At 50.1% G+C, this 13,885-nt stretch overlaps 1 protein-coding gene across 3 annotated transcripts in view; it reads left to right on the top strand.

The window, feature by feature from the left end:
• The first annotated feature begins 10,913 nt into the window (after positions 1-10,913).
• The window catches only part of LOC130596278 (transcriptional repressor CTCF-like), a 48,721-nt gene continuing 45,749 nt past the window's right edge, over positions 10,914-13,885 (top strand). For 2 of the 3 annotated variants that reach the window (XM_057403731.1, XM_057403728.1), the window contains exon 1: positions 10,914-11,045. The gene's annotated coding sequence lies outside the window, so the exon portion shown is untranslated. The remainder of the gene's footprint in view (positions 11,046-13,885) is intronic. The other variant, XM_057403729.1, reaches the window with a different exon arrangement.

The following is a 13,885-nucleotide window of genomic DNA, read 5'->3' as shown; positions in this document are numbered from 1 at the left end:
CTCCCCCCCACACACACTCCTGAAGGGTTGGGGAGGAGAATCAAAAGAATGTAAAACACAAAACCACTAATGCTACCACCAATAATAATGATAAAGGAAATAACAAGGGGAGAGAACATAAAACTAAAAAGGGAAGGGAAAAAACAAGAACAAACACAAGTGATGCACAATACAATTGCTCACTGACCTGAGCAGCAATCTGGGCCTTCCAGGTGACTCTGCCCAGTTTATATACTGGGCGTGACGTACTGTGGTATGGAATACCCCTTTGGCTTCTTTGGGTCAGGTGTCCTGTCTCTGCTTCCTCCTGGTTTCTTGTGCCCGTCCTCACTGACAGAGCATGAGAGACTGAAAAGTCCTTGATCAGGGTAAGCATTACTTAGCAACAACTAAAAGATTGGTGTGTTATCAGCATTGTTCTCAGACTAAAGCCAAAACATAGCACTGCACCAGCTACTAAGAAGGAGAAAAATAACTGTTACAGCTGAACCCAGGACACTCATCATGCCCCAAGCTCTGCTGGGCAACAGCAAGCTGGCAGAAGGTAGTAAGGTCCAGGCTCCTGTGGCCACAGAGCACTAAGCCTGGTTGTCATTTATTATTTGCTAGATGGCACTTAGAGAACCATCTGAGTGGGTTTCTAGGCCTCCAGATCACACCAGGTGCTGCACAGGTTGGGACACATGAGCCCTCCTCATCCCCTGTCCCTGCTCCTGCCGCCTTGCTCATGAATGACTCCATCTTAGAGCCTGTCATGCATACCACGTTTTGAGTCTGTATGTCTTGGTTGTTCATAAAGCCCATCCCCATGGCACCCTGGCACATGTAGAAGCCTTATGTCTCTAGCCCCAGCATATTATCCATGTCACCACATCTTTCAGAGGATGGCTGCTGCGGGTGGGAGTGCTGACTACAGCCAGCACCTATGGATGCAACCCTGTGTGTGCCTGGGGTCCTGGGGCAGCCCTTGGGATACCTGTGACAGCGAATAATAGAATCCTAGAATGGTTTGGGTCAGAAGAGACCTTAAAACTCATCCAGTTCCAACCCCCTGCCACAGGCAGGGCCACTTTCCACTAGACCAGGTTGCTCCAAGCCCTGTCTAACCTGGCCTTGAAAACTGCCAGAGATGGGGCAGCCACAGCTTCTCTGGGCAACCTGTGCCAGGGCCTCACCACCCTCACAGGGAAGAACTCCTTCCTAAGATCTCATCTCAATCTCCCCTCTGGCAGGTTAAAGCCATTTCCCCTTGTACTGTCCCTACAGGCCTTTGTCAAAAGCCCCTCTCCAGATTTCTTGTCGGCCCCTTTTAGGTATTAGAAAGGGTCTACAACGTGTATGGAGATGTGCACAGCTGTCTGACATACTGGAGGTGGCAGAGCCCTGAGCCCTGGCCCCTTTGCCCCAAGCCAGGCTCTCCTGCAGCCTGTGGGTGATCCCTGATCCCTGCCCTGTGTAGGCAGGAAACTAAAGAACACGATGTGCAACATCCACAGCAGGAGCTGTGGGGGCTTTTTGAGCCAGATCCCAACTGAGACTTGCCCAAGGGTGTGCTAAAGAGTACAAGAAAGGTCTTCACTCTGTGGTCATATCATGCAGTCTCAGCTCTGCTGGGCATTAGCCATGTTTCCCTGGAAAGGCTGTCCTGAGTTCAGCAGTAGCAGTCATTTTTCTCCTTCTTGGTAGCTGGTGCAGTTCTGTGTTTTTGACTTTAAGCCTGGGAACGGTGCTGATAGCACCGATGTTTTCTGTTACTGCTCAAATGTTTGGTCTGGCCAAGGACTTTCTGAGCCTCATGCTCTGCCAGGGAGGAGGGGAAGCCAGGAGGAAGCAGAGACAGGACACCTGACCCAAACTAGCCAAAGAGGTATTCCATACCACAGCACGCCATGCCCAGGATGCAACTGAGAGTTACCCAGAAGGGCCAGGGACTGCAGGGTTGGATGAGGTATCGGTCAGTGCTTGGTCAGGTGGGGTGGGGCAAGTTATCAGTCAGCGGGTGGTGAGGTGGTGTATTCTCTTCCCTTGTTATTTCTCTTATCATTATTATTATTGGTGGTAGCAGTAGTGATTTGTGTTATACCTTAGTTATTAAACTGTTCTTATCTCAACCCGTGGGAGTTGCATTCTTTTCGATTTTCCTTCCCATCACTCCAGGAGCGGGGGAGGGCAAAAAGGGGGGGAGTGAGAGAGCAACTGCATGATTTATGGCTGACTTTGTTTAAACCATGACATGACAAAGGCCAAGGAAGGTGGCTGGGTATGGGAATAGAACAGAGCTTCTGGAACTCACTTCACTGACCACAGCATGTTCTTGCAGGGGAAGATGGCAAATCAGCTCACCAGGGGTTGGAGGAGACCCTGGACAGCCTCCCGCAGATCTTTGCCCCAGCCAGCATGGCCAGCACAGCTTTCTGAGAAACCATGCAACCCCTCTGCCATCCTTTGAGGGCCAAGGCACTGCCAGGCCCGTGCCACTCCTGGCAGCACACTGCAACAGCACCCACACAGCAGCTCACCACAACCACACAGATTTACAGAGCACCCATGGCAGGGGGGGACTTCCTGCACATCCCACCCTCTGATTGCTATTTAAACCACAATGGGAGGCCACCTGTCCTGCCCTGTCAGCTGCTGGAGCAGCATGGAGACTAGCAAATTTCTGGAGCTGCACTTTGGAAACCACACCATTTGCTTTGCCCGGGCTATAGGGACCACTGCCCTTTGCCACCTGGAGTCCCCAGGACTTCAATAAAATGAGATATGAGATATTAGCATATTCTGCTGGTGTTTCTTCTTTCCAGCTCCCCATGCTCCTGCCCCTCCCTGGCTGTGGCTGTAGGGAACATTGGTGAGATATGACCTCAGCCCAGAGCCTTTCCTGGTCTGTTGAGAAGCACCAGGGAGGGCAGGGACAGGAGGAGCAGCAGAGGGACAGACAGACCCACAGACAGAAGGTGCCACCTTTTGGTTTTGTTTGTTTGATTTTCTTTTTTATTTACAGATTTCTACAGAAAAGGCAAAAAATTCTTATATAAAAATATATATAAAAATCTATATATAATGTAATTACAGAGAATGACTAATTTTGATTTAAACCAGAAATAAAACCAAACCTTTAATGATGACAGTGTCACAGTGTGGGTGGTTCTTTGCCCCCACTGCCCAGGGGCAGGAGAAGCTGGGAGTCAGTGCAGCAGGCTTGAGGGTGGTGGTGGGTCTCATGGGGTATAACTGTGATTTCTGGCATTGCCTGGGTGCATCCCTGACCCACAGCTCAGCCAAGTGTTGCCAAAATTTGGGTGCTGGGCATTGGAAGTGTCACCCAAGGTGGCACAAGGTGGCTACACTGAGGCTATGCGATTGGGATGCTCAGCACAGGCAGCCCTGGTTTCTACTGTCTTCTGTACCTGTGGTAGGAAGACACCACAGCACCTGAGCCCAAGCAGGGGTCCAGAGAGCTGGGGACAGAGCTCACCCACCTGAACTGGGTTTTCAAATCCCTTCCCATAAAGATCTGGCACCTCTTGGTGCTGGTCTCATCACTGAGACACACAGATCAAAGACTTATAGAATCGTTAAGGTGGGAAGGGACCTTGGAAATGCTTATCTACTCCCTGCTGCACAAAGCAGGGTCAGCTAGAGTGTGGGACCTCATCTAGTTGAGTTTTGAGTATCTCCAAGGATGGAGATGTCTGAACTTCTCTGGCCAACCTGTGCCAGTGCTTGACCACACTCACAGAAGATGCTTTTCTGAAGTTTAACTCAAATCTCTGTATTTCAGCTTCACTTTGGTGCTTGGTCTTTCAATGGGCACCAATGAGGAGCATCTGCCTCTGCCTTCTTCACCCCCCACCAGACATGGATAAGAACCCATCCGAGCCTTCATTTTTCCAAGCAAAACAGTCTCATCTCCCTCAGCCTCTTTTTATATGACAGCTGCTCCAATCCCTTAATCATCTTATGGTCCTGGGAGGGGAGTTAGAGCAGCAAAGATACTCCAAAAGGCAGCAGGGGCAGGGGCCCCCATGGCACCACCAGCCACCCATGCCAGAGCAGGCTGCAGAGCATGTCCTGGTGCATGGGGTTTCCCAGATGGAATACCACCTTAGAGCAACCACTTTGAGATGCAGTTTTATCTGCAGATGGGATTGTGGGAAGGATGTAACCAAAGGATACTTTACTGCATCACTGCTCACTGAGCCTTCTTCCACCTGCTTTGGGGGCTGGACAAGCCCCAGGAGGGAAGCACAGTGTTTCTCTCAAAGCACTGCATCACACTGTCTGCTGCAGGCAGCAATAGATGTGGGATGTGGGTCTCACCTGGCACATAAAACTGTGGACAAGAGCACCTGAGAGGTGGAAAGTAGACCAGACATTTTATGTCATAGAATCCCAGACTGGTTTGGGTTGGAAGAGACCTTAAAGCTCATCCAATCCCAACCCCCTGCCACAAGCAGGGACACCTTCCAGTAGACCAGGTTGCTCCAAGCCCTATCTAACCTGGCTTTGAACGCTGCCAGGGATGGGGCAGCCACAGCTTCTCTAGGCACCCTGTACCAGCACCTCAGCACCCTCACAGGGGAGAACTTCTTCCTAAGAGCTCATCTCAATCTCCCCTCTGGCAGGTTAAAGCTATTCCCCCTTGTCCTGTCCCTACAGGCCCTTGTCAAAAGCCCCTCTCCAGATTTCTTGTTGGCCCCCTTTAGGTATTGGAAGACTGTCACAAGGTCTCCCATGAGCCTGTTTTGGTTTCTTTTCCCCTGAATAATTCCTGGAAATAAAACTAGTCCAGGGCTCCAGTAACCAGAGCCCCAAATTCAATTCACTCACCTATGTGTGTGTCCTCCTCGCCCCGCCAAATCCTAGCCCCATCCCTGCAGCACAATTCCACCTTCTGAGATAAGCTACTCCTTGGCTGTAGAGAGATGGGAGCAGGAAAGCAGTCTTCTGTCAGGGCAGGCAGGGAGCTGTGGGTCAGGACAAAATATCTGCTCCTGGAACTGCAAGGAAAAATCTCATTGTTTATGTGGCTTTAAGAACATTGGGGGGACTACAACAAAACAGATTAATTTAGGAATCTATTGCCCAGCCCTTTGCTCTGAATGGGTCTATGCCAGCATCACCAAAGACCTCTGCCCCATGGACACTGCCAGGTCACCTGGAATTGCAGGACTGCCATTTTAACTGGAATAAACTTCAAAAATACTTGGTTTTTTGGACAGCACTCACTGAAAACATTCACTGCAGTTTGCATTCTGCTTGGTTTGGGTTTTTTTTAGGGCTGTGAAAGAGTAGGACAAGCATCACATGAGCCAGATGTTTGAAAGGAGGCAGGGGACTCAACTTTTCCCTCTGGGACTTACCATCTCGTCCAGCCCTTGCGCAGGAACTGCAGTGCTTCACGGTGTGAACTCAGCAGCACACGGGGACACACACAGCAGCACACAGAGATTTTGCAACAGCATATTTGCTGCTTCAAAGGAGACAGTGTGCCAGCACCATGTTTGTCAGCCAAACCTGTGTCAGCGCTTAAACCATCTCCCTCTGGTACAGACACGCTGGTGCTCAGCAGCTACTTGCTCTTCCTGTAGAAGCTGCAGCCTGTGGGAGGGTGTCTGCGTCATGCTTGCATTACCCATGTGCTCTGGCTTTGGAAAGACGTTCCTTTTCCCCACTTACTACTGTTTTTCTTTTAATCATAGGGGTGCAGATGAATTCTGGAGCACTTTGCAGTATCTATTTGTCCTGAGGAGCCCCTGCAGATCATCAGCACAAAATAACTGATGAACCAATGCACCCTCCTCTTGAACAGCATCAGGGCTGGTGCAGCTGCCCATGCTGTGACACCAAAAGCACTCACCAGCCAGGATCACCCCGAGCAGGCGATGCCACTTAGGAATGCCACAAGCTCTGGCCAGCCCTTGTATAAGAAATTACTTAAATCTTGATGCAAACTAATTTTTAGGGGGTTGTAGTTTGGTAATTTCCAGTTTGAGCAGCCTCAGTGTCAGACCTCTCACCTTATCCCAGGCTTTTATGAAATCGTGTTCCCAAGGCATTCACTAGAATGCTTAGAAATGATTCCAACAGCTAAGTAGTCTGGGCTGAACAACAACCTCCTTGTGATCACTGATGTGTTCCTCACAGGGCTGTCAGGCACATACATACAGGCTTGTTATCCAAGGACCACTCCTTGGGATGACAACTGGGGCCTCATTTCATTCAGAGACCAAAGTGTGCTCCAGGCAAACTCCAAGACTTAATTTAATGCTGGCTCTCAAACTCGACTACTGTCTTCCTTAAAGCTGAGCGAGGGGAGGAGGGTGGCTCCTGAGGGCTTGTACAGTGTGATGGAAGCACAGCAGTAGTAAGAGTGGGGAAGGAGGCAGGTGAGCTTGCCCTGGGGCCTCGGCAAGGTGTTCAGGAGCTCCTCAGCTTCAGTTCTTGCCATTCTGCTCATGGGCAAGGCATCTGTGGGAAAGGCCTCGCTCAGGCAGCTTTTCAAGAAAGAAGGATCATCTGCCTCTGGGTGTGTAGTTCAGACAGGCTTGGAGGGTGATTTTCAGGAGCACCCACAATTAGGACTGAAGCTGGGGGGTGGGGAGCTCAAATCCTCTGCAAATCAGCTCAAAGGTGCCTCCAAGTGACAAACACAGGATCAATAGGTCAGACCCACAGCACACACTGATAGAGATGGTCAGGGACACTTCTGGCAGAAGTCTAGGAATAGGTTTTTGCCAGAACAACTCCCAGCCCTGGGTATTTAAAGGAGCATAAGAAGCAATTTTACATATAGCCAGTGCTCCTCTCCATTTTGAGTGAGAACTAAATTTTGAGCTTAAACCAGGATTCATGGCTACACACAAAAGATGTGCTGCTCTTCAAACATTACAGCACATGGATTGATGGGCTGACAGCTTAGGATAAATGTAACTGATTTTGAAAGAATTCACACTGCAGAATATCATTTCCACAGAAATGTTCTTCATGCTGTGCTGACTTAATTTCCCTTTACAGCAACAAAGGGAAGGCAATGGGTGGGGGGTATTTTGGGATTTTAACAAAGCTTTTGATAGTCCAACAGGAGTTACACTCCAAGATCCTTGTGGATTCCTTCCAATTCTGGATATTCGATTTCTGTGATTCAAATATCTCATGCAAGGAAGACCCCAGAGGTCATGCTGTGGGCTACACCCTATCACCTTTCAGAATTAATGGCTGCTTTTTGCCATTCTTCAGCTAAGGCTGCAGAAACAGAGCTACATCCTCGTGATTCAACACAGCTCATCCCCTCTGGCTGCTCTCAAGCTACAGCTCCCCATTGTACCAAATTAATGGGCTCAGCCTGGTGTCACAGTCCTCAGAAGGGAACTTGGTCTCAGTTGTCAACAGCCCCAAAAGGAGCATCGGTGCTCAGAACACAGCCCATGGCACTGCCACACATGTTCTGCTTCTTCACAAGGACCAGGAGAGCTTTGGTAGGAGAAACCCATAAAGCAGGGTCAGGACCTGGACCTTCTTGCTCACCACCATCTCTCAGCCCAACTCCACCCTCACAGAGCAGCAGTGGGACAGCCTCTTCTCTCCATGATGCAGCTCAACATAAGCATTATTCAACATAAGCATTATTCAGAGTAGGATTTAGGGCCCAGGTTACACATGCTAATGTATGCTACATTTGCCTGGTAGCTTTGTTGCTTGCCAAGCGGATTGGGGTAAAGCCTAGGCTGCTGAACAGCTTTTACTCTGCCCTGCAATGACATATAAAGAGGCAAAAATTTGGGGGAGGATCATTAATATTGGTTTCAACTATAACAGCCTTATAATGTGTTAGTCCTACTAGCATGTGTTTGTGTTGAGGTTTCTTTATATTTAGACTTCTCTCTGAATCCCTGGCCTTATTGTTCTCCATGGATTGATAGGCAAGTAAAAAACACAGCTCCCTTCCAACGCATCTTATTTTTAAACTATTAATGTTTTAACCTATCACTCAAGCTCCATTTCACATATTTTATGGCAAGAGGATACAAAGAGGATGCAGCACAAGTTCACTGAGTTCTCCCCTCAGCTTGCCTGTCAGTCAGCTACAGGTCTGTGACAATGCTACCAGAGATGAGAAAGCATGTTAAACCCAGAAGATTCATAGGAAACTACAGAAAATGAAATACAGCCCCTGTGCTTTCTCATAAGAATTCACACTGGATGCCGTGGCTAGTTCCACCTTTGGAGGTAAGAAGGGGAAAATTGTGGACAGACAGAAAACGCTGTGGAGTCAGGCTTCTGATGGATATGGCCCAACCATGTTGGCTTCCCTAGAAGCTTCCTACTAAATCCCTGGCACCACATTCACCCTTCCTGCAGCACTGAAACTTGAGCAGTTTGTCCCACTGGATTACAAGCTTGGTAAGCCCAAGGTCCTTTAAAACCACCAGGCAAACACCACCTAATTCCAGTAACTTGTTGGTAAATTGCCCCTACAACATTCCTAGTGATTAATTCATAATATTACTGACTCCTCTCCCAGTTTAAGCTTTGGTCTTTCAACCAACAAACGTCTCTTTTGCAAAGGAGAAGGCACAAATTTCAGTGTGGGCTTTTGCCATGGCCTTATCATCCTCAGGAGCCCCTTCCCCTGGAGCTGTGTGGCACAGCCTCCTGCTCCTCTCGGCCTGAGTTTTCATATAATCAAATAATCAGTAGTAGTAGCAATCAGCTCCTCTCCCCAATGGCCTGCAGCTCTCCCAGCCCAGATCCTGCAGCAAGACACATATAAACCCAAGAGGAAATCGTGTTGGAGAGCACGTTGGACAGCCAGGAGGTTTCTGAGCAATCCCTGCTCCTGAGATGGGAAGCCAATGAGGTTCCATGCTCTGAGACTGGCACTTCCATGCTTCATCCCTGTGGAAGAGAAGATGCAGGAAGACCTCCTGACACCTTCAGAGCTGCACTCTGCTCCTGAAGCTGGCACCACGAGATGGCATCTCAGGAGTTTTACCCTCATCCTGCACCTCTTCTGCTTGTCCTGAGCTGCTGGTCCAAACTGGTCCCTGATGGGAAGGGTGTCCCTGGAGGAAAGTGGTGGCAGCCAAACAGGCAGACATGGGGTAAATATGGTTGCTAAAAGCCACCAGTGGGGCAGGGGTAGCAGAGGGGGAACATGTTGATAGCACAAGTTCTGCCACATCCTCCCCATGCAAGTGATGCTCCTCTGAGCCTTAGGACAGAGGAGGAGCCCTCTTCACATGCCACTAACATACATGTGGATGCCACCAGCCCCAGGCCATGGCTCCAGCCAGTCTCTCTCACCAGTGCCCATTACCGGGGGACAATCACTTCCTCATGCCCTGCTGGCTATGCTATTTCTGATACAAGCCAGGATGCCATTGGCCATCTTGGCTGCCTGGGCACAAGCTGGCTCATGTACAGCTCTGTCAATCAGCACCCCCAGGTCCTTTTCCATGAGCAGCTTTCCAGCCACTCTTCCTCATGCCTGTAGCATTGCATAGGGTTGTGGTGACCCAGGTGCAGGACTCAGTACTAAGCCTTACTGAACCTCATACTGTTGGTCACAGCTCATCAATCCACGCTGGAGGGAAGGATGCCATCCAGAGGGACCTTGACACACTTGTGAGGTGCGCTGATGCCAACCTCATGAAGTTTAACCATGACAAGTGCAAGGTCCTACACCTGGGTCAGAGCAATCCCAGGCACAGCTACAGGTTGGGCAGAGAAGAGATTCAGAGCAGCCCTGTGGAGAAGGACTTGGGGGTGTTGGTTGATGAGAAAATGAACATGAGCCGGCAGTGGGTGCTTGCAGCCTAGAAAGCCAACTGTATCCTGGGCTGCATCAAAAGGAGTGTGACCAGCAGGTTGAAGGAGGTGATCCTGCCCCTCTACTCAGCTCTTGTGAGACCTCACCTGGAGTATTGTGTGCAGTTCTGGTGTCCTCAACATAAAAAGGACATGGAACTGTTGGAACAAGTCCAGAGGAGGGCCACGGGGATGATCAGGGGACTGGAGCACCTCCCATATGAAGACAGGCTGAGAAAGTTGGGGCTGTTCAGCGTGGAGAAGAGAAGGCTGCGTGGAGACCTCATAGCAGCCTTCCAGTATCTGAAGGGGTCCTATAGGGATGCTGGGAATGGACTCTTCATTAGAGACTGTAGCAACAGGACAAGGGGTAACGGGATAAATTTAAACAGGGGAAGTTTAGACTGGATATAAGGAGGAAATTCTTTCCTGTCAGGTTGGTGAGGCACTGGACTAGGTTGCCCAGGGAGGTTGTGAATGCTCCATCCCTGGCAGTGTTCAAGACCAGGTTGGACGAGGCCTTGGGTGATATGATTTAGCGTGAGGTGTCCCTGCCCATGGCAGGGGGGTTGGAACTAGATGATCTTAAGGTCCTTTTCAACCCTAATTATTCTATGATTCTATTCTATGCAGATCCCTCTACAGAGCCTTCTACCCTCCAGCAGATGAACACTCACGTCCAACCTAGTGTCATTTGTAAATTTACTGAAAATGCCCTTGATCCCTCTTGCTTAAGTGTAGGGAGAAGTGTTAGCTCAGGTGAAGCTAAGGGGGGAAGAGGAGGGGGGAGGGGAGGGGAAGAGGAGGGGGGAAGAGGGGGGGGGAAGGGGGGGGGAAGGAGGAGGCGGGGAGGAAGGAGGGGAGGAAGGAGGGAAGGAGCTGAGCTGAACTTGCCCCACCCTGCGTGACAGATGGACGCACGCACACGTTTGAAGTTAGCGCGCGCCCCACGACCTCGCCTGCTTCTAACACGCCCCGTGTGATGTCCCCTCCCCTTTCCACCCCGGGCTGGCGGGTCCACGAGCAGTCGTGTTGGCGCACGCGCACTACCGCCGCCCGCAGCCATTTTGTGTCTGAAGCGACGGTGGGAGTGATTAAACCGCGAGTCTGGCGCTGGGTGTGGGGTGGTGGTTGAGGTAGTTCCGTGGGGTCTGGGGGGCTAGGTGCGGGGCCGGGCCGGGTCGGCGGGGCCTCGGCGGCCGGAGCGAGTTCCGTGCAGGGTGCGGGTGCAGGTAAGCGGTGGCGGGGAGGTTTGCAGTCGCTTTCTCCGGCCTCTAGGTGTCACGATGGGGCTCCGGTTCAGGCTAGGGCCCCGCAGCGGCCGTCGCAGGGGAAGCAGGGGGGCTTTGTCTCCCTCTATCGATCCCAGGGCGGCCGGTGCTTGCCTGCCACCGCTGTCATTCCCCACAGCGCGGCGCTGGGCCGAACGGACTTCCCTTCCTGTAGTCCATTTCCTGCCGTCTATTTCCACCCGCCCAGGCCGCTAGCGGCCCCGACTCCATTTTCTTTTCTTTGTCTTCTCCAACGCGCCGCTGGCTCTGATGACCGCCTCTTCCCTATCACGCGAGCCGCCGGCCCTCCTCTTCTCTTCACTTCTCGTCCCTTCCTCCCCTCCTTCCCTGCTGGGCTGGGCCTGCTCCGCTTCATATCTCCCTCCTTTCTACTCCTTCGCGCCGCCTTAGCTCAAATCTTTGCGGGAGTTCGTCTCGGCGCTCTCTACCCGCTGCCTCCCTCGGTGTTTGGCCGGCTCCTGACATCAGGGTGGTGGCTGCGTATCCCGCTCCTGCCGGCTGCCGCCTCCCTGCGTTGCTGTGTGCTGCTGACTGAGAGGCGCTGCGAGGGACTCGAGCTCCCTCTGCAAGGCAGGCTGAGCAGCGCCATGCAGCACCGGGACGTGGGCACGGCTGGGGGGCGCCCCCGCTCTCGCCGCACTGCCCAGCCGACAACCGCCCCTTCTTCCCCCCAGCCCAGCTCCGCTCCCCGTCACCGCCGTGCCCGGGGAACAGGAGTCCCCCCCACCATACCCCGCCATTTCGCCAGGCCCCTGTGGTGTCTTCAGGCACACCTGGTTGACAGGCTGTATTGCTTGTTTCGACATGGGCCGTGGGGCCCTCGAGGTAGCGCCTGGGCGGCCGCCGTCGCACTCCCGGTTAGGGCCGGAGCCCGAAAGCGCGGCACAAACCACGGGTTTATTCTCTCTTTTGCATGGGGGGTGGGAGCACAAAACTGGGTTCTTTTTGTGATGCAGAAAACTAAATCGCATATGCTCTGTTTCTAAGCAGTTGGCATTTTGTTCTTTAAATCAACTTCGGATTTCTTCAGTAAATGTATTTACACGGTGTCAGAATTCGCCTTGCCTTAGCTTTTACGAAATGACTGATACAGGGGGTTTGTCACGTTGTGTGGATCCTTTTCTGTTCAGTGCAATCCTTAGCACTTGCCTGTTGATGAGAATGAGCTCGCTTTCCTGTTTGTGACTTATTTTTGGTTTGGGTGGGGTGTCTTTTTGGTGGGGTGTTTTTTGTGGTGGTGTTTTTTTGGCTTTTTTTGGTGTGTTTTCTTTGCGGTATTTTTTTCTTATTCAGTCTTCCTCCCTTAAATAAATGTAAGGCTGCTCCTCACCTCCTGCTGGTTACTGAATTCTGGTAACAAGCTCCAGAGGTGTTATTAGAAGCATCTGAAATACTGTTTACTGCTTAGTGTATGTGTGTTTTGTTTCAGTGCAGGAAGTGCATAAATATTTTACCACGTTCCAGTTTATTCTGCTTCTGCAGAGCCTGCTGAATTTGTGAGAGTCCCTTGGGTATAAGAAATAACTCTATATTGTTCTTGCTTAAGCTGTACCTTATGTTTTACTTTAGAACAGAAGACATCATTAGAACTGAAGGAAGGAGCAATTTTAGCATAAGGGCAAAACAATGTTGGATTTTGGTTTTTGGTGTTTTGGTTGATAATTTTTTTCTTTTTTTTTTTTTTTACTTCCATTTTGCTTTGCTTCTGGATGTACAGGGCTACCTTAATTTTCATGTCTACTCACTATACATGGAAAGGATGTTAGGACTCACAGAATGGCTTCATTAACACTCTTGAAACTGAGTTCCTACAGCCTCGATTGGGCCTGCAGCCAAAATAATACAGTGAAGCTCATCCAGTTTGGACAGAACTTGGGACAGCGTCACTCCAGTTTTCTGGCAGCTCTTGATGAAGTGCAGGGAAAGAGTTATTTCAGAAACTGCTTTCCTTAGTAGCAGGCTGTGTCTTGAATATGAATAGTGGCTAATCTGTGTGTGTTGTTCCCAGCTCTTGTGCCTGCAGTTTGATACCTGCCTGATGCAGTGCCATTGCTCTTGTTTTGAAAATGCCAGAAGCTGACCCCTGTTTAGTCAGCATTTACCTAAAAATTTAATTATATGTGATTACTAACTTCCTGAGGAATTTCTGCATCAAGCCTACTCTGGCACTTAATTTCTTTCCCTTAGTACTTCATGTCCAAGGTCTCCTGCTTTTCTGATTAAGGTTTTTGGAAGTCAGATATTGAGCATTATTAGGTCTATCTACTCTCTGAGAAGAGCCGATCTATTCCTTGCCCTTATCCCTCATACTTTAACAGATTCTTCATCGCTTGTAACAGCAAGCTGTGTTGAACTGTGACCTCTGGATAGCTCTTCCTGCTGTCTGAACGCTTTTGTACATCAGCTATTTCATATATATATCTTAATTATACTTGCATAAAAACTCCATCCTGGCAACTCTTGCTGTTCCTACAGAAGTAGGTACCATTACCAGTGAGGTAATGCTTTAAGGGAGTAACAGAGCATTAGGATTGCAAATACTGCTTCCTCCTGTATTTGTACATGCTCTAGAAATAGGTGTAAGAGAAATAAGGAACAGCTGCTGCTATTACCTGTACCCATGAAGGCACACACAGAACTGCTGGTCTTCAGCTTCCATACTGAAGCTGCAAGAAACCAAAGCTTTGACTCAGTGTTTGTATTGTTTGTGTTGACTTACTGAACTCTACTGATTTGTTTGCTTAATTTTAAACCTCTGCTCATCCCTCTGGCTGTAGTTC

Source organism: Pezoporus wallicus, unplaced genomic scaffold (assembly GCF_028554395.1).
Source record: "Pezoporus wallicus isolate ANWC-B61680 ecotype Strahan unplaced genomic scaffold, APGP_CSIRO_Pwel_v1 contig_13497, whole genome shotgun sequence".
In the NCBI taxonomy this organism is placed as follows: Eukaryota; Metazoa; Chordata; class Aves; order Psittaciformes; family Psittacidae; genus Pezoporus; species Pezoporus wallicus.
The sequence above is the reverse complement of the archived record's forward strand: the minus strand, read 5'-3'. Positions and strand labels throughout refer to the sequence as shown.